An 18,194-nucleotide genomic window follows, 5' to 3' on the forward strand; every position below is an offset into this window, starting at 1 on the left:
AATTCACAGGTGTGGTTGGAATTTAAACTTATATAACATCTTACCAAAATAATGATAGATTTTACAGAAGTGACAAGACGAAGGGGAAGGACTTGCAGCTTTCAGGGGCAGCAAATGTGGGAAGACAAATATATGGGGAAACGAGGGGTAGATAAATGCTAGTTTTAGCAAAATTTGTTATGCTGACTTCTTTGATGCCTTCTCTGGGCTGATAAAGCTTAGAATCGTCTCCAATGATTAACTTTTGTCCTCTCTGGTAAAGAGGGGAAAAGGGGACACCTTTACAAATTTCTGTCCTACTTTTAGACAAATAGGAGGTGGGCAGAGAGCTTTCCTTGCATCTGCTTCTTTCAATTGATTTTAGCTCAAAATAATCCTTATGCCAAAGTGGCATATTTTGAGGTAGCACATTCTGCTATCCTTCATCATTAAAGTTAGGCTTCCATTTTTCCTAATTTGTTACATACTCTTTAACTCCATTTAGAGAAGAGGAAAAGATATTAAAAAGAATGTACATTAAAGAGGCTCAATAAATTTCAACATATGTAGTCAATAAAGACTTCAGGGGCAAACTGAACAATGCAATGCAGCCCAGGACATGTTATGTTAAGCAGAATCTTTTTACAGTTCTAAACATAATGATCTCATAATTTGCTTTAGTCAGATTTAGTGTTTATTGCTTATTTTTATTTAGCTTGAAATAGTCTATGATCCCACAACAATTGTAGCAATTGACATTTAGGTTACTATTTGAAGATGGTTCTCACCCACTTCCTTGATTTGCATTAGGAAAGCTTATCACTAAACCCTCCAGGTCTTTAGCCCCCTTCCTTGCTTTTCCCAGCAGAAGTTGGTAGGGAAGAGCATATTGTCCATGATTTTATATCTGGAATTCATCTAATAAGAAATCCTAAATAGGGGGGATTCCCAGTCTTTCTACCTTCTTCTCCCCAGCCCCAAAAGTTGCTGATGAAGAGTAAGGGAACTTTCTGTAAACTCAGGTTTCACTGTTCGTCTATTCAAAGGTCTAGATTACAGTGTAGGAAGATTAGAAATTCCATTTTTACCACATGTCTATGCCATTCCTGTATGCCATCATCTTCTCATGCTCATATTTCAATTTCCATCTGTCTAGCTCTTTTGTTGTTTTCTAGATTGGGTTAAATCAAAAGTAAGAGAAAAATAAAGTCTTTAAAAAAGATTTATTTATTTTAGACAGAGAGAGAGGAAGAGAATCTCAAGCAGACTCTCCCCTGAGCACAGAGCCCCACATGGGGCTCGATCTCATGACCCTGAGATCATGACCTGAGCCAAAATCAAGAGTCAGATACTTGGCCAGCTGAGCTACCCAGGCATCTCAGAAAATATATGTTTTTGATTGCCCTCTGCAAAATAAATATTCCTACAATTGACTGGATTCACCAATGGTATATATGGAACGCTTCACTAATTTGCATGTCATCCTGGCACAGGGGCCATGCCAATCTTCTCTGGATCGTTCCAATTTTAGTACATGTGCTGCCGAAGCGAGCAGACACCAATGGTATATTGACAATAATTTATATTTGCTAGCAGTCGCTATTGCTCAAATTATTCTTATGTACATTTCCCCATTTCATCTTCACAATAATCCCATGGAGTTGGCAGTGCAAAGGTGTTATTCTCATTTTGCAAAGGAGATGACATCCCGGTGATTGAGTGGCTTGCTCAGCCTAGTCAGCTCTCTGCGTTTTGTCATCCAGAGAAATCCACTTGTGTCCTGGATTCACGAGACTGTAATAGCAGCATAACAGTAGTATTGCCGCACTGGAGTGGTGAGGGCATTAGTGTGAAAAAAGGTGTCTTCATATCTTTGCTCTAGTCCTTACTAGTTATGATTAGGTGAGCCACTTAAGCTCTTTGTCTCAGTCTCCTACCCTATAACATAAAGATAACATCCCCTATATCAAAGTTGTCATGTGCATTAAATGAGAAAACATATATATACACAGCACCAGGCCTGGTATATAGTAAGAACTAAATATATTATTGTCTAATATCATTATTATCATTATTAAGAAATAGTAGATAACAAGTATAGTGTGTGATTGAAGGAAAATGGAAGTTCAAGTGTTGGTTCTGGTTCCCTCTCTGGGCCTAAAATTCAGATTCCCAAAACACAAGATTTTACTTCCATCCATATGTGCTTCCATTTCAAAATTCATTAGGTCTGATTGGCTGCTATTAATGCCGGTTGAGTTTGTTTGCTTTATAGTCTCACAGCTCTGTAAAATGAGAAAAAAAATCCCCGAAATATCATTGTAGGAGCCATATTCATAAATCATTACATGTGTTGCTAGACCACTGTGAGCACTCAAATTTACTTTTATGATCATGCTCACTTTCATGTAACTTTGGGTCTTTTATTTGGTCAGTTAATGACTGTAGTAAATTATGAGGAAATGGTCTAATACCACTATTCCAACAAAATGATTTATTGATATTTAATATTAACAGTGCCTGAGAAAATCAGTAGGACATTTTGAACAAACATATCCATATCCTGCCCACCCAAGAGAGATTTTTATTGTTCCTTTAATGAGACAGTTAAGATGAAACAAGGAGATTCTTTTTTTCTATATATAGAAATGTAATTCTGTACACAGCCATGTAATTTGACCTTCTGTCATTAAAAGTAAATGTAATAAGATAATCAATAATAAACACTTTCCAGTGTAATTCAGCTTCATCCTTGCTGTCTGAAAGGGGCCATTGCTGTGGGGGGTGTATGTCTTAAAGATCTCTCAATCCTTGATACCTTGGGTGCCTATAATAGCAGGAGCTTTCAAAATCTAAATTACTCATTTCTGCTGTGTGCTTATTACCATCTTTCAGATGAACTAAATTAAACTTGCCACTTTGCACCATGACACAGGAGAAAATCATACAAGTTTTCTTTTAATGTTACTGAATTAAGTAAATAGAATTCTGTTCTACTTTGATTGTTGTATAAAAAAATAAAAAAAAATCAAACATTGTAAACATTTGTAAAAAAAATCAAACATTGAGGAAGAAAAAGAAAGCATCCCATTTTTATGAGAAGTTCAGTATGTGAAACCAAAATCAGAACTGGGCATTACCTCTGAATGTTGTCTATACAACTGTTCTTTCCGCTTTATCTATCAGAAACTCTACCACTCAAATTCTACCCCCAATTCTAGCACTCCTATTTCTTTGTTCATTTCTGTCCTTGGAATTGTTTTTGGAGGGAAGTCGGGTTCTTTCGTGAAATTATTTCAGTTTTTCGAGAGAATGATTAATTCCTAAAAGAGAGAGAAAAACAATAAGAAAGCTTGGGGCAGAACTTCTTCTTGGTTCTCACATTTCTCTTTTGTACTCACATTTAAAAATGCGTAGACTTCACCTGAGCATTGGAATTAGTGGGTTGTCTTGGAAAGTAATAAGAGTCTGGCCACATGAGAGACTCCTAACTCTGGGAAACGAACAAGGGGTGGTGGAAAGGGAGGTGGGCGGGGGGTTGGGGTGCCTGGGTGATGGGCACTGAGGGGGGCACTTGGTGGGATGAGCGCTGGGGGTTATGCTATATATTGGCAAATTGAACGCCAATAAAAAAAAAGAGTCTGGCCACATGCAGCCTGCGTTTCCATTTCCATGGGACAAACACCAGTGGGGGCTGAGCAGCAGTTGCCCGTGTTGGAGGCCCCTGAACTCTGGCTGGGCTGTTAGCGTCCCCACCAGTGTCCCCGCTCCAACCAGCCTGCTTCCCTCGGCTATAGTGCTAACATACCTACTGTAGACGCTTGTATTTATGTACCTATCGATCTATCAATCTAGATCTAGCTCGGGATACATACATATTCTCTGTTGTTGTTGTTATTAACAGCAGAAGACTGGTTCAAAGATAGGTAGGCAGCCTCACAGTCCGCCTCATCACTCCAACATTTTTCCTAGGGAAGCGTGACTCTAGGTGATTTACTCGGTAATTTCCTCATCTGTAAAACTGAAGATAATATTCATAGTTCCTACCTTGTGAACTTGTATGACAATCAATACGAAGCTGTACGTAAAGCGTAATGCCTAGAGCACGGCGGGTATGCCATAAGTGGTAGCTACGGGCGTCCTGGGACACATCAAAATAAACGTGATTTTTAAAGTTGACTGTGTGTTCCTATCACGGCATTTCGTATAAAAGGCGCCCTGTATCAGGATCTTTGATTTTCACTTACATCCTCCCCCTTGAATGGTCTGGGATACTTGCCAATGGACATGCTGCCTCTGTCATTCAGGAGGAATCTTTCGGTCTTGAGCAGGATAATGAATGAATTAGGAAAGCCCAAGCAAACGTGTGGACAGACATCCCTTGTCAGAGCTTTGATTTAGATTCCTTGCAGAACAACAGAAATATTCCTTATGTTTCCATTCTTTTCAAAATGCAAAGAATGCCAGAGCTTCAAAAACAGGACAGAGAAATGCACTACCCTAGGGGAGGTGCTGTAACAAATTTAAAGCCAGCCTCTAGGAATCAGGGTAAGGATGCTTTCCTCATTATTTTCCCTGTTCATTATTTAGCACCATTATCTGTTCTGATCCCTTCCTACAGATTTTCCAGGGCTCACGGGCTGCAAATGTGATTCTTGGATCCAGTACAGGGTCCGTAGCTCATCTAGAACGCAGTAGATCATTCAACATATTTCTGATTTACTGCCTTTAATTTCTTCTTCAGGAGCAAAAACAGAAGCTTGTGGGTGGAGGTAGACGATCTCTGATTACAACTATGGATAGAGAAATGGTTTCTTCTGACATTTTTCTTTCAGAGAGACTAAGCAAAATTGCAGCACAGTTTAACAGTACTCTTCTTAACTCACTGCAGGTTGCCATGGAAACAGGAATCTCGCATCAACAAGAAAGGCATTTAGGGAATCTGTTCGGCTCTAACATTAGCATGATCTAGGCTTTCCTGCTCACCGCTAACAAGTCTAGCATCTCTTTTAGAATATCATTAATACTCATTAAATTTCTGTGCATGTGCTTTCAGGGAGCTTCATGTTGCGTTTGAGGTCATTTTTATTTTTTTTTGTGAGTGACCGACTCAGCAGAGATACATATTTTGTAGAACTATATTTAGCTCATCTAGCACATGAGGTAAGACTCACTTTACTTACACTGTTATTTTCACATGATCCAGATTTAGATTTTAATAGAGGAGAACATGTTCGCGGTGGCAATTAAGGAAATCTGCTAATGTTTAGGAAGTTTATTTGTAATAAAGAAGAACCAAATGGGAGTTTTTGTTCCGTAAACGAAGTTTAATAAAAACAGACCCTTTGATCATTTACTTGTGTGGGGCAACTTTTAGGTTAGCTCTCATATGTAAGTTTCGTTTTGCTGAATAGTATTTTAGTGTTTGTTTTTCCGGATAGTTTACTTAGGAATCTTAAAACACTAAGAGATTATGTTGTTGGCAAAATTAACTGGACTTTCTTTCCCCATGAGCTGTAAAAAAATGTGATTAAAAAGTCATCAATTTGTTTAAAGCAGTTATAGCAATGGCTAAATTACCATTTTCTTTAATTTCACTAAAAAAAGGATTTTTGGTAGACTTGTTGGGGGAAAAAATAAGAGAAGTCCTGTTTGAATTACGTGTCAAACTTTTCAAATTATTTTCTATGTGCATTGAAATAAGTCACTGGTTCAACAGTTAATCTCCTTCTCTAGTTGAACGATGACCTCCTGAACTGATTCTGGGGCTTCCCATTATTGAAAGGTTGTGTGTGGCTCTCAATGCCAAGGGCTTTGGGCAGGTAGCAAGTTTTTGTGGTGAACACATTAGCTTTGGAATCCAAAAGCCAAAGTTCAATTCTCAGCTCCACTTCTGCCAGCTAGGCGACTCTGGGCAAAGTACTTTTAACCACATTATACTCCCTTTTCATCTTGAAGTTGATACAAGGATTAAATGAGTTAGACTATGTACAGTACTTAAATTTTTGCTATAATATGCACGTACTGGTATGGAATGGTTCATACTCAGATGCAATGAGTTTTCATTGTAGGTATCATTAACATACTAGTTTTATAGCTTGGATAATTGGAAAACACCGCTAAGCCAGGATTTCCCTTTTTACTAAAATCAAACATCATAAAATTTAGCTCTTTTTTTTTTTTACCCCTGAGCTTGTTGTTCATCTTGAAAAATGGGTTATAATTAATAAAACGTCCAAAAGCCAGAGGATAAGTAAGACATGAAAATAATAAGACCACGAACAGACTGGAAATGTGATTTATAGGTGGCAAATTGAACAAAACCAATCACCAACAAGTCATCTCCAGTTTTAGAGTCAAAATGTGCCTATCAGCTGTCTTGTCACTGGTTTACCTAGCTTGTGGATCATAATCAATTAGTCTGTAATAAAATATTTATCATGCACAGAGTCTATGATTTCTCGAACTTGATGTTTAATTTCTTTTATGTTGAGTTTTAAATACATAAATGAATTCCGTCCCTTTTTTTTTTCACCTGAATTGGAAGCCAAGTGAATAGACAAAGCAATAAATAAGATGGAACCCAAAAGTTAGCTTACTTAGCTCTTAAGAAAACGGCTTAGGTTGGGGTTGCAGTGAGAATTTTAAAGCTGCACCCCCGGATCAGACAAATGTAAACATCCAGTCATGGGAAGCACTGGAAAGAATCAGCCCTCCCTCATCTTGTATATCTGGTGACTCTTTGTGTGTCCAAAATCCTTCTATATGTGTATCAGTCAGATTGAATTAGGGCCCACCCCGATGGTCTCATTTTCGTTTAAACATCTCTTTAAAGGCCATATCTTCAAGTATAGTCACATGCTGAGACAGTGTGGGTTAGGACTTCAACCTGAATGCCTTGGGGAGGACACAGTTCAGCCTATAACAATAAATGTTCTCCGTAGGAGCATAGTGATAACAAGATTTTGCATTGTAACTAATTCTTCCATAATTGTCTTCTTCCTTTTCTTTTTGAAAAAAAAAAAAATCTTCGACAGCTTTTTCAGGAGCTAAGCTGCCTTCACAATGAGGGATAAACCTAGCTTATAATGTCAATGATGTACAGGAACAGAATGAGGAATTGCCAAGTCTATCTTAAAAACATCATCTACCACCTAGTTTCTTGATGGATATATTAAATCCCAGCAAGTTCCAATGCTCCAAAGTGGTCAATCATTTCAGAAATACCAATTAAAATTAAAAGATAGATAACTTATTTTTTTTAAAAACTAAGGATTATACTTTACCAAGGATTTATTTTGTTATATTTCTATGTGACATGCGGTTCTATAATCTATAATAATTTCCTCCTGGAGAACAGTTTGTTTTAATAAAGCTGAATACAGAGAATAAGGATAAAGATAAAGCCTGTTAACTTTGAAATGAATAACTATAAATGAAGTGAAATGAAGTGAAGCCATAAAGAAAAGTCATTTGTTCTTTCATAGCATCTTTCCACAGAAACATCAAGAACTTTATAAATGGTTCTTGGTTAAGTTATCTGGTGCACTGACCCTGAAATTCACCCCTGTATTCAAATCTAAAACTTCCAAATCTTGCAGCCTGACTGGGGAACAAAAAGAAAGAAATAGAAACTTCTTTTAAAATTCCCAGGACCATACCTACCTTTATTGTGGTCATTGTTCATTGCTATTATGTTCATTGTTTAATATGCTGGATAAGGGGAAAGACCTGTGATTAAGCCTTATCCCAAACTTCTGGCTTCCACTTCAATCTATAGGTAGATAAATGGAAAAATTGGAATTAAGAGAAAAAAAAACCCTATGGTTTTAATTGTGTTAAAATTACTAATATAAATATCAAGAGCTAAGATGAATTAAATCCTATCTCAGGCCCTGATAAAACATTTTAAAATTCATGATTTCAGGTCTGTCTTGAACATAGTGACCATGGCACTTTGCTAAAGGCTGAAGAAATACCAACATAAGGAATGAAACATGGTGTTTGGCCTCCTGGTGTTCACAGTCTCACTGGGAAAATTAACAACTTTATAACAACTGTAGTACTTGCTCGTGAAGTCAAACTTAACTAAGGAAAAGAAATAGAGGAAACAAAGATTCACTATGGTTGGATGATCAAGCTCCTTAGAGGAGAAGACATTGAACCCGGGTCTAGAAGGATGAGAAAAATTCTATAGGAAAATGTTTTCCAAAGGTTAAAGCAGAACATAAGACAAGGACAACAGAGAGAAACACAAGGAGACACAGCGCGTGGAACGCGTGGCACGAAAAATAGTTTGATATCAGATAATGGAGGACCTCGACTAAATATTTGAGAAATGGGAGAAGTAAAATATGAGTTGTGCTCCTAAAAGACAGTTCTCGAAGCCTGTGAAAGGTGGCACGTACGTAGGAAGGCAAGCAAGTGGCCAGCTCTTCCTCTGAGGGGCCACCAGTCAGGTTTTCAAGGGCAGCCTGACCGTGATGTCCCTTCCAAGTCCATTCATCGTTTCACATACGATGGAATCTCAGTTCTTCCCAGGATACTCCTTTAACACTCTGCATATTTTTAACTGAAGTTTATGACTTTCTACTTAGCTTTATCTTCTTGTGTGTGTGTTTTTTTTTCCAGACTCTAAACAAGATCCTATCCAAAAACAGCATGTAGTTGATGATAAGTATGGCTTGTTGTCTCCACTTTATAAAATATTCTTTGCTTTGTGGAAATAGCCTTAGCAACATCTTTTGCTTCATCGTGCTGGTCATTATACCTTCCACCCATATGCCATTAAAAGTGCAGCCAAAGTTTGGCTGGAAGCCGTCCTCAGATGTTTCAGGGGACTCGACAGGGATCTCAGGCAGGTTTGGCAGCATCACAAAGGGCTTCCCCCACTTCTTGGCTTGTGGACTGTGCAGAGATTTTAGCTTCACCCTAAGGATTTTTTTTTTAAATAAATTCATGATGTTTGTTGATTAATGTTGCTGAAATAAATTATACTGAAGTGCTGGACTTTTTGCATACGTTGCCAAATCATTCTTAATTTTTGATTGATCTTCGTTCCATAATAATTTTAAAATGTGTGGGCCTTTTCTTAGGGTACTGCCTCTGGTACATTCAAATACCTAGTTGATATTTCCACTTAGATGTCTCACCAGCATCTGAAATTTAACATGTCCAAAGAAAACTCTGTATGCTGCCTCCGTAGTCGTCTCGCCCATGTTTAAGTGGAACCACTATTCACCTGGGTGACCAGGCCTTACACTTAGAATCTTCTCACACTCCTCTCTTTTTCTCATACTTTAAATGCAGTCTGTCACTATATCCTGTTCATTATTCTATCAAAATATATCCCCCCCCAAAAAAAACAAAACAAAAACAAAAACAAAACAAAACAAAACAAAATATATCCCAAATCAAACCTCTTCCTACCAGCATCGTTGCAACTTCCCAAGTAAAAATGACCTGCACTGCTAGTCTCTGTTTACCTACCTTCTTACCTACCTACCTATCTACCCTCTCTCCTTATCAACTGGAGTTATCACGCTTACCTCATTACACTTAGTGGTGTGTATACCATTTGCTCCATTTTCTTTACCTTTAGAAATTCTATGCAAGGACCCCTCATCCCCCATAATTTCTACATGCAGGCTTAGGGTGTGGGGCTTTATTCCTTCTTTTGAGATTTTTAAAAAAGTTTTTATTTTAATTTCAGTTAATTAGCATTGCTACATTAAATTTGGATGTACGATATAGTGATTTAACACTTCCGTACATCACCCGGTGCTCATCACAAGTGCCCTCCTTAATCCCCATCACCTCTCTCACCCACCCCCACCCACGTCCCCTCTGGGAACCATCCGTTTGTTCTCTACAGTTAAGAGTCTGTTTCTTGGTTTGCCTCTCTTTTCCCCTTTACTTGTTTGTTTTGTTCCTTAAATTTCACAACTGAGTGAAACATATCGTCTTTCTCTGACTAGATCTTTCACTTGGCGTCATACTTTCTAGGTCCATTTTGCTCTCTCCTGAGAACTTTCTTTGTATTATTTATTGCCAATTGTTAATAAGACAAAGACCCTCTCCTTGACCAGGTTCCCCAAGCAGGTTCCTCTGAGGCTGCCTGGGTCCCATCCCTGGGTGTGTCTTCAAGAGCTGGGTGTTAGTAAGAATCCTAGTAAGTTGGTTGAGGCAGATTCTCCTGTCCTCGATATCTGATCCAGTTCCTCATCTCTCACTATCTCCCCAGATGCTATCCGGTCACTCTGATCTGCCTTCAGGAAGAAACCTGCCTTGCCAGTTTGGCCAAATCCCTCCTCATCCCTGGTGTCTCTTAGGAATTTTCCATTCATAGACCCCTATTCTGTAACTTGGCTATAAATCCCCACTTTTTCTTGTTGTGTTTGGAGTTTACTCCAATCTCTCTCCCATATTGCAAAACCCCATAGACCCCAAATAGTCTGCTTTTCCATTTTAACAAGAGTCAGAAAAATGTTTCTTTAATGCTCCTCTTGGGTATTTTGAGAAGAGAGAGCATCTCTTCTCCTATTTATCAACCTGCTTACCATTAAGGACAATTCATCTGCTCTAATGGGAATTTAACCTTCTTCTATTTGTCTCCGTCAAATTTTCTAGCTTTTGAGAAATTAATTTCAACTACTATTATATTATGGTTAGAAAACACAATGTCTCTCATTTTATTACAATCTCCATTTGTATAAACTCTATCAATTCTCTTGGTGATTACCTCACGGTTTTGAAAGTACTGATCAACCTAGGAGCAGATTCTTAAACCAGATTCTGCAACTACACACGCATACAAATAATACCTAAATGTGCGGTTTTGCTGAACCTGTTTTTAAAAGATTTTATTTATTTATTCGTGAGAGAGAGAGAGAGAGAGAGAGGCAGAGACACAGGCAGAGGGAGAAGCAGGCTCCACGCAGGAGCCCGACGTGGGACTCGATCCTGGGTCTACAGGATCACACCCTGGGCTGAAAGCAGCGCTAAACCGCTGAGCCACCCGGGCTACCCTTTGCTGAACATTTTTATTTTTAAACCTAGACAATAGGAGTAAAATTTATTACACTTCTCATGCTATAAGTTGTACACAGAACAAGTGCTCAACAGTCTTAGGGAACTTCTCTCCGCATTTATAAGGAGCAAGCAGCTATAGTTTTTGTCTTGACACTGCATGTCTTAAAAAAAAAAACACATAAAATATCACTCCCCTCTTTGGTTTGATGATCGGTGCTTCCCCATCAATTCATATCCTGCTACCTATTACACACCTTCCTTGTCTCCATGCTTAACCTCATTTACACTCAGTAGACAATACTTCAGAATTGAACTCAAAACAGGAAACCAGGGGCCATGCCGGTTTGTTTAAATGATCTCAAGAGACAACGTATACTTGCTACTCCATATCTTTGCCAAGAACCTTAACCAAAACAGTCTCTTATCAAAACATTTTTCAATTTTTTTCTTCAATCTTTTTTAGTTGAGACGCATCAGAGAGGAGTCTGCTGGGTGGCTCAGGCCAGGCTCCACTGCTGAGGCTGGATCGTGATCCAGGAACCAGTCTTCTGCTTCACTGGTCTAGAAACATAATTTTATTGATGCTCTCTGATTTTGGAAGGCTAAAACTTCCACTAAATAAACTCAGAAGAGATTGAGACGTAAAATAAGACGTTTCTCTATCAATGGAAAAAAGTGTAATAAAGCTAATGAAAAGAGCAGAGTATTTATACTGCTTGATTTGCATATTATATTCCTCTGAGAATAGTCGTATGAGAAACTGTAGGTTATTACATGCACTTTTGTGCCAGCCAGGAGCTCGTAAGGGCTGGTATGACAGGCCTACAGTGTTGTGACGAACCACCTCTACTTGTGGGACCTGGAGGGTTTCTTCTGGTCTCCGTGCAGACCACACTCTCTCTAGTCACCTATTGTCTCCCTAGACAATCGCTTAAAAACAATATCTACCTTTTATTAACTGTTTACAATGCTTCGAACGTTTTAAGATTATCATCATCATCATCACTTATTAATTATTTACTATATTTCAGGTACTGTTCTAAATAACTTCTTTATCTTCATAGCAACCTGATGAAGTAGGTACTTATTTCAATCTCCGTTTTTTAGAAATGTCTTGAGAAATATGTATTATTACTAACGAAAGTGTATAAGATGTGAGTAACGATAAATGAACACCTAAGTATTCGCCACCCAGCTTTAGAAATAGAATATCTATCTCCTTCCTTTCCCACTCCATCTCAATGAACCAGAATTTTGAGGGTACTGTTAATAACTCCCTTTCTTCTCTATGGGCTTATTGTCTTTTATCTTACTGATTTGTAAGGTTTGCTGGAGGTGCTGTTACTATATCCTGAATATCAATATTTAACATTTCGTGCGAGTTCCTGATATCTTGACCCAGTTTATGGTTTTTCTTTTGCTCTCTTCACTGGCTTTTAATTTTATCATCAAGTTTATTAGTCTTTTTTTTTTTATAATTTATAAACATTGTTTCTTTGAAAAAAAAAATCCTTCCCAATCCTGAGATCATAATACAATTATTCCATTTTGCTTTCACAAGTTTTGATAGCTTGCCTTTCACCTCCTAGAAATAATTCTTTATAAATGTTGTAACATATATTATTCATATCTTACAGAGGAAAAAAACAACGAGGCAAGAAAATTGTCTTATTCGACGTTCACAGATGGTAAGTTGTAGAGCTAAGAGTTGAATTCAACAGTCTGATTCTGCAGTCCCACTCCTCTACGGCCTCCAAGGGTATAATCAGAGAAATTATACAGATGTGGAAACTGAGGATCAACGAGGGTAAGTGACTTGTCCGAGGCCAACAATCCTAAGAGCTGGAGAGAGCGTGCAAACTTCAATACAATTTTTACCAAGAGTCTATACACTTTCCTTTATATGCCCTGTATTCCTAGGACCACATGCTGGTCTGTGGATTCTATTTTCACAAACTGTCTGCTCTCTGCTTTATTTTGGGAGTCATTTTATCCTCTAATTACTTCTGCAAAGAGCTGGTTTTATCTGTACTCTTTGTATTTAGCTGGTTTAACCCACAAAGTGAAAATTTATCTCCTAGTTTTGGACTCATCTCATCTTTTTCTGAATTTATCACATCGCTTTATTTCTTAGTCTGAATATCTATGTAATTTTCACCTCTTAGAGCCCCATCTGCTGACCTTCTAATATTCTGCATTCAAATTCTATTTATAGTAGATCATCTTACTCTCAGCTTCATGTTACCTCTTTTTCAGTGATTGCAATTAACACTTCAAGGATTTCTTTGATCGTACTCCTTTCCTTCTCCTTGGGCTTATCTTTTACTGCTCCTTCCATTTAACTCACATTCAGCTACTTCTACAGCAGTCAAGGGTAACAGCTGACTTTTCCCCGTCATGCCTTGCAAGGGCAGAGAGAAAGGCAAACTTTTTGATAAAAGTTGGCCACTGTTTCTGACTCCTGAAGATGAAGTATGAATGCTCAGCTTCTGTGGTTACTTTGAGTTCGAATTAAGCAAGCGTGTCACTTCTGGAATCATAGAAGTTCCTTGAGTCGCCTAAACTATGTCTAAGTACAACCTTTACGCAAACGCTACTTTTTTACAAGCTACTTTTTTCTATTTTCCCAGTACTTCCCCCTCTGCTGAAAATGTCATTTTCTCTGTTGTCATGAATTGAAATTCTGCTCGTCTTTAAAAGTCCACGTCAGATATCACCATGCGAAGCCCCTCCATTGACACTTTTCTGACCACCTGAAGCAGAAGCCGAGTGTATACCCACACACATCGCATGATGCTTAGCTCAGTGCACTGGGTCTGGTGGGATGTTAGCGTCACACATATGGAGTCCCCTACGACATTGCAAGTTCCCAGGTAATAAAACACAGACTGATTTAGGAAACTACAGCTACAATATTTCTTATCTAGGACTGTAATTTTCCTACAACCAGAATTTTATAGGCCTATTGGGTAAACCTTTAGAGCTATTTATTGAGCTGGACTGGATTACGTTAGTTGTGCTTAAGAGTCCTTTTGTCTTTCATGAAATTATTTAGGATCTACCCTATGCCTTGAACTGTATCATTCAGTGAAGATAATACCATGAATATCACAAAGGCTGTGTCTCATAGGCTGGTGAGAAATAAATGAGAAAACAAAAGGGAGTTCATGCAGTGTGGGGGAAATGTAGAAGCTGGAGAGCCAGCACAACTGCTCGGTTACTAGCTTTGGAATTTGCTAGCTGTAGAGATTATGTGTGTCTCCTAATCTCATGGTTCCTGAACTTTTTTAACTTGCAAAATGAAGGGAGTAAATTTTTGCCTTTCAGAAAACCTTTAGGTACAGGAATAATGCACAGAGCATAGTTATCAATAAATGAAAGCCATCGTGGTCACTGCAGTATGATATTGCATATTAGCAAATGTGAAACCAGCCAGGATTGTTTTAAACCAATTAAGACCGGAAGATTAATCCAAATGACTAAATTGATATGGTGATATGTCCACCCAAGCTAGATTTGCTCTTGGGGTACAACACTACTTTGTAGAAATAACTAACTGTCAAGATTTCCTCAAATTTCATGAATGAAAATGGGAGAGTAGATAACATCTATTAAATGATTATTATCTGTCATATTCTTATAAGGTGTTTCACATACATTATCTTACTCAGTGTGTCCAATAGTCGTGTGTGTAAGTGGGTGCTATTATCCTAGTGTAGACATAGACACTGAGACTCAGAGAAGCTATACATCTGCATTTCTAATATTATAGTCTAAAAACAGACAATTATACTTCAAGTGTGTGTGTGTATAATATATAAAGAAATTATAATCGTTTTTCTAGGGAGCATGTTATTTAATAGTGACTTTGAGCACCTGCCTTTGTTAATAACAATTCGAGTGTGTTTATAGAACAAGGTCATCCCTTTGCCAATTCGAATGGCACATAATAGACTATCCAGCATGACAACTGAAACCCAAGGTGTACTTTGAAAATTTCCAATCTGATATTTCAGAATGTACTAGGCATATATATGATTACTGGTAAGTGGAAGAGTCATCTTTGCCTTCACAGGGAGAAGAGCAGAGTAGAATATTATTTCTAGATGAAATAGCCTGTTGGGATCATCGACGTAATTATGCAATCCAGTCTGAGTTGATGCAAAGGGTGTAATTAAGCATCGTTACAAATTTTGTCTGTGCCTCTCGTGGCCAAGCAGAGGTTGATCCCTTTGCTTCTTTTTCTTTGGATTTTGAAATATTGTTGGTGATAGTTAATATTCCATATATACCGTGATGTAGTCAGTCTCTTAATACTGTAGTCCTTTAATTGAAGAAATATTTAAAATGGTTTTTATGAAAACATTGCTGTTATTTTCATGACAAGTATTAATGCTCTTCTGCTCTGCCTCTATAATTTTTTAAATGAAGATTCATAGATATATGTATATACTATATACAGACATAAATATATTATTTATATGTTGCATGTATCAATACATGTGTATATTTACCACATGTTTTTGGTGTGTGTGTGTGTGTGTGTCCCCACTTAAAATATTCTTTTCAACCACAAAAGCAACATTATGATAAATAACTAGTAGAATTTTATATTAAGCTATAGAATGTGCCCAGATCTGCAAATTTGAAGATTTGCATTTTTAATATCAAAGATAAAAATGGCATATTTTCCTATGATAAAACGTAGAGGTAGTACTCTAAGTTGGGACTTGTCAAAACTGGAGTGGCCGCACTCCCTGGCATAGTTAGCCCATGGTAACAAGGACAGTGAACAGAGGGAAGAAACTGGAATTAAAGAAGAGAGGACCTGGCTCTGCGAGACTGGGCCTGGTCAGCAGGCAAGGCCTGGCACGGACTTTGCTCCTCTGTGCCCGGGGAATGAGGAAGAAGGGCAGTGTCAGACCTGGCCTACGGGACATGGACTGTGGGGCGGTGCAAGTGTTGGGCCACAAATATTACCCAGCGGAGGTGCTCTCGGGAGGATGCAACGAATCTCAAAACCTTGGACAGGAAATTACAGGAACACTAGGGAGGGAACAGCCAGTAGTTGGGTTTCAGGGCAGTGAGGTCATCGGGACAATGCAAGAGGCAAAGAAAACAGGGACCTGCCTTGTCCTCTGGAAATAAAAGCATTGGCATGATGTAGGGGCTGAGAAGCAGAGGAAGCTGTCACTTGGGAGGGGCTTGGACTCCACCACATTCCCTCACACGACAGTGATTCGGCTTCTCTCATGGCCTCTGACTTCACCACAGCTGGTGCAGGGGGAGAACAAGACAGAGAGGGAAGGCAGAGGCGGCTAGGAATCCGGTTGACCGAAACTCCAGCCTGTTAGTGACCTACCAGGTAAGGCTGAGGGGCAGGAGAAGGAATAACAATCATTCTGCTGATAAAATCAAAGATGTGTCCTTCACAGCAAATGCTTCCAGATTATTCATTAGACGGTTCCCAATGTGTAAAAGAAAATCTTCCTCTGCAAATGTCTAATTCCGACTTTATGAGGACCAATAAGTACCCAAAGAAGAATAACTGAATGAATGTAAGAAGCAAGACTCCTTAGACTAAAGAACAAAGGCAAAGGGAACCTTCATTTCTGTGATGTTTTTCACATAACTGAATGTCCCCAAATGCTTCACAAAGCATTTAATTACATGCTAGCAGCAGAGGAAACGCTGGCATTGCCGCGTGCCAGCTCCAGCCCACGTACAGCGGCGAATGTCAAGTCAACTGGCGAAGTGTAAGGGATCTGCAGACAGCTCACTCACAGTCTCTTCTCTTGGAAAGCAGAGCTCCTCGGTGCTGAGCACTTACACACTTCCCGGCGAATGGAGCGGCCTCTTTGCACTGCTTCCACCTGGCGCCTACAAGGCCATGAAGATGGAAGTGGACGTTATTTGCAATGTAAGATTCCACAAAAAAAGACCTGCCCACCCAGGAGGACATACGAGCGGTGGACAGGGAAGCTTTCGGGAACATTAGCTGGAGAGAGACCCAACTGGCAAGATTTGGATGGGAACGTTTTCCATTTTGCTTAAAGGTTGGCCTACACCGTAGCTCACGCACTCTCTTTAGATCCAAGGTGACAAGAGCTCCACAAGCCCTTTCTCATCCGGCCCTTAGTGCAGGACTGGCCTGATTGACTAGACCCTTAAATAGTTCAACTGGGAATCTGGATGAGTCAGGGCCTTGAGGCCTGCAACCCTAACACTCATTAGGAGAATTGCTGTATTTTGCTATAACGGGATCATAAATAAAGGTATGGACACGGCAAAAGACTCGATTAAGGAAAGGCCTTATGGGGAGCCATTGCTTAATGTTACAACTTTGAAATGAGTTCAGTCTACGGCCATACCACCCAGAACGCGCCCGACCTCATCTGAAATGAGTTCAGACCCTATTTTGTAGACAAAGGGCATCTGCTAAAAGATTTTAAGCCATGATAAACATTTATTCAATTTCTCAGTAAATAAGCACTGTGTGCTCCGTGCCAAGGACTAGGCATGAATAAAACAGCCCTTGATCCCAAGGTGGGTATCGTTTAGCAGAGGAAGACTCTTACGGGAGTGCAGTGAGGTATTGGTATTGCTATAGCGGCATTATATTTTATGTTTATTTAAAGGATAGCAAAGAGGTCTGAGGGACTGGTAGATTTATTTTTTAAAATTTAAATTCAATTAGCCAACATACAGTACATTATTAGTTTCAGATGTGGAGGTCAGTGATTCATCATTTGCATATAATACCCAGTGCTCATTGCATCACGTGCCCTCCCTCCTTCATGCCCAACACCCTGGACACCTGGGTGGCTCAGGGGTTGAGCATCTGCCTTTGGCTCAGGGCATGACCCTGGGGTCCTGGGATTGAGTTGCACATTGGGCTCCTCTCGGGGAGTCTGCTTCTCCCTCTGCCTGGGTCTCTCTCTCTCTCTCTCTCTCTCTCTCTCATGAATAAATAAATAAAATCTTAAAAAAAATTTCCATCACCCAGTTACCCCCTCCCCTCCATCAACCCTCAGTTTGATTCCTATACTTAAGAGTCTCTTGTGGTTTGTCTCCCTCTGATTTCTTCCCATTCAGTTTTCTCTCCCTTCTCCTGTGATCCTCATCCCCATTTCTTATATTCCACATATGAGTGAAACCATATAAGAAGTGTCCTTCTCTGGTTG

At 39.1% G+C, this 18,194-nt stretch overlaps 1 long non-coding RNA gene and 1 other non-coding gene across 4 annotated transcripts in view; both read right to left on the minus strand.

Moving 5' to 3' along the window:
- LOC111096462 overlaps positions 1-18,194 on the minus strand; it is a 50,328-nt gene that overhangs the window by 7,619 nt on the left and 24,515 nt on the right. The window contains exons 2-5 of one of the 3 annotated variants that reach the window (XR_005361457.1): positions 16,681-16,890; positions 7,645-7,753; positions 3,855-4,000; positions 2,989-3,302 (exon numbers count right to left, since the gene is read on the minus strand). This is a non-coding gene — a long non-coding RNA (uncharacterized LOC111096462). Of the gene's footprint in view, positions 1-2,988; positions 3,303-3,854; positions 4,001-7,644; positions 7,754-16,591; positions 16,891-18,194 lie in introns of those variants that run through there. The other 2 variants (XR_005361458.1, XR_005361456.1) reach the window with 2 other exon arrangements.
- Positions 1,428-1,534, minus strand: LOC119872465. The gene has a single exon (XR_005361534.1). It is a non-coding gene; the product is annotated as a U6 spliceosomal RNA (small nuclear RNA).

The sequence above is a fragment of the Canis lupus genome, chromosome 6 (genome assembly GCF_011100685.1).
Source record: "Canis lupus familiaris isolate Mischka breed German Shepherd chromosome 6, alternate assembly UU_Cfam_GSD_1.0, whole genome shotgun sequence".
Lineage (NCBI taxonomy): Eukaryota > Metazoa > Chordata > Mammalia > Carnivora > Canidae > Canis > Canis lupus.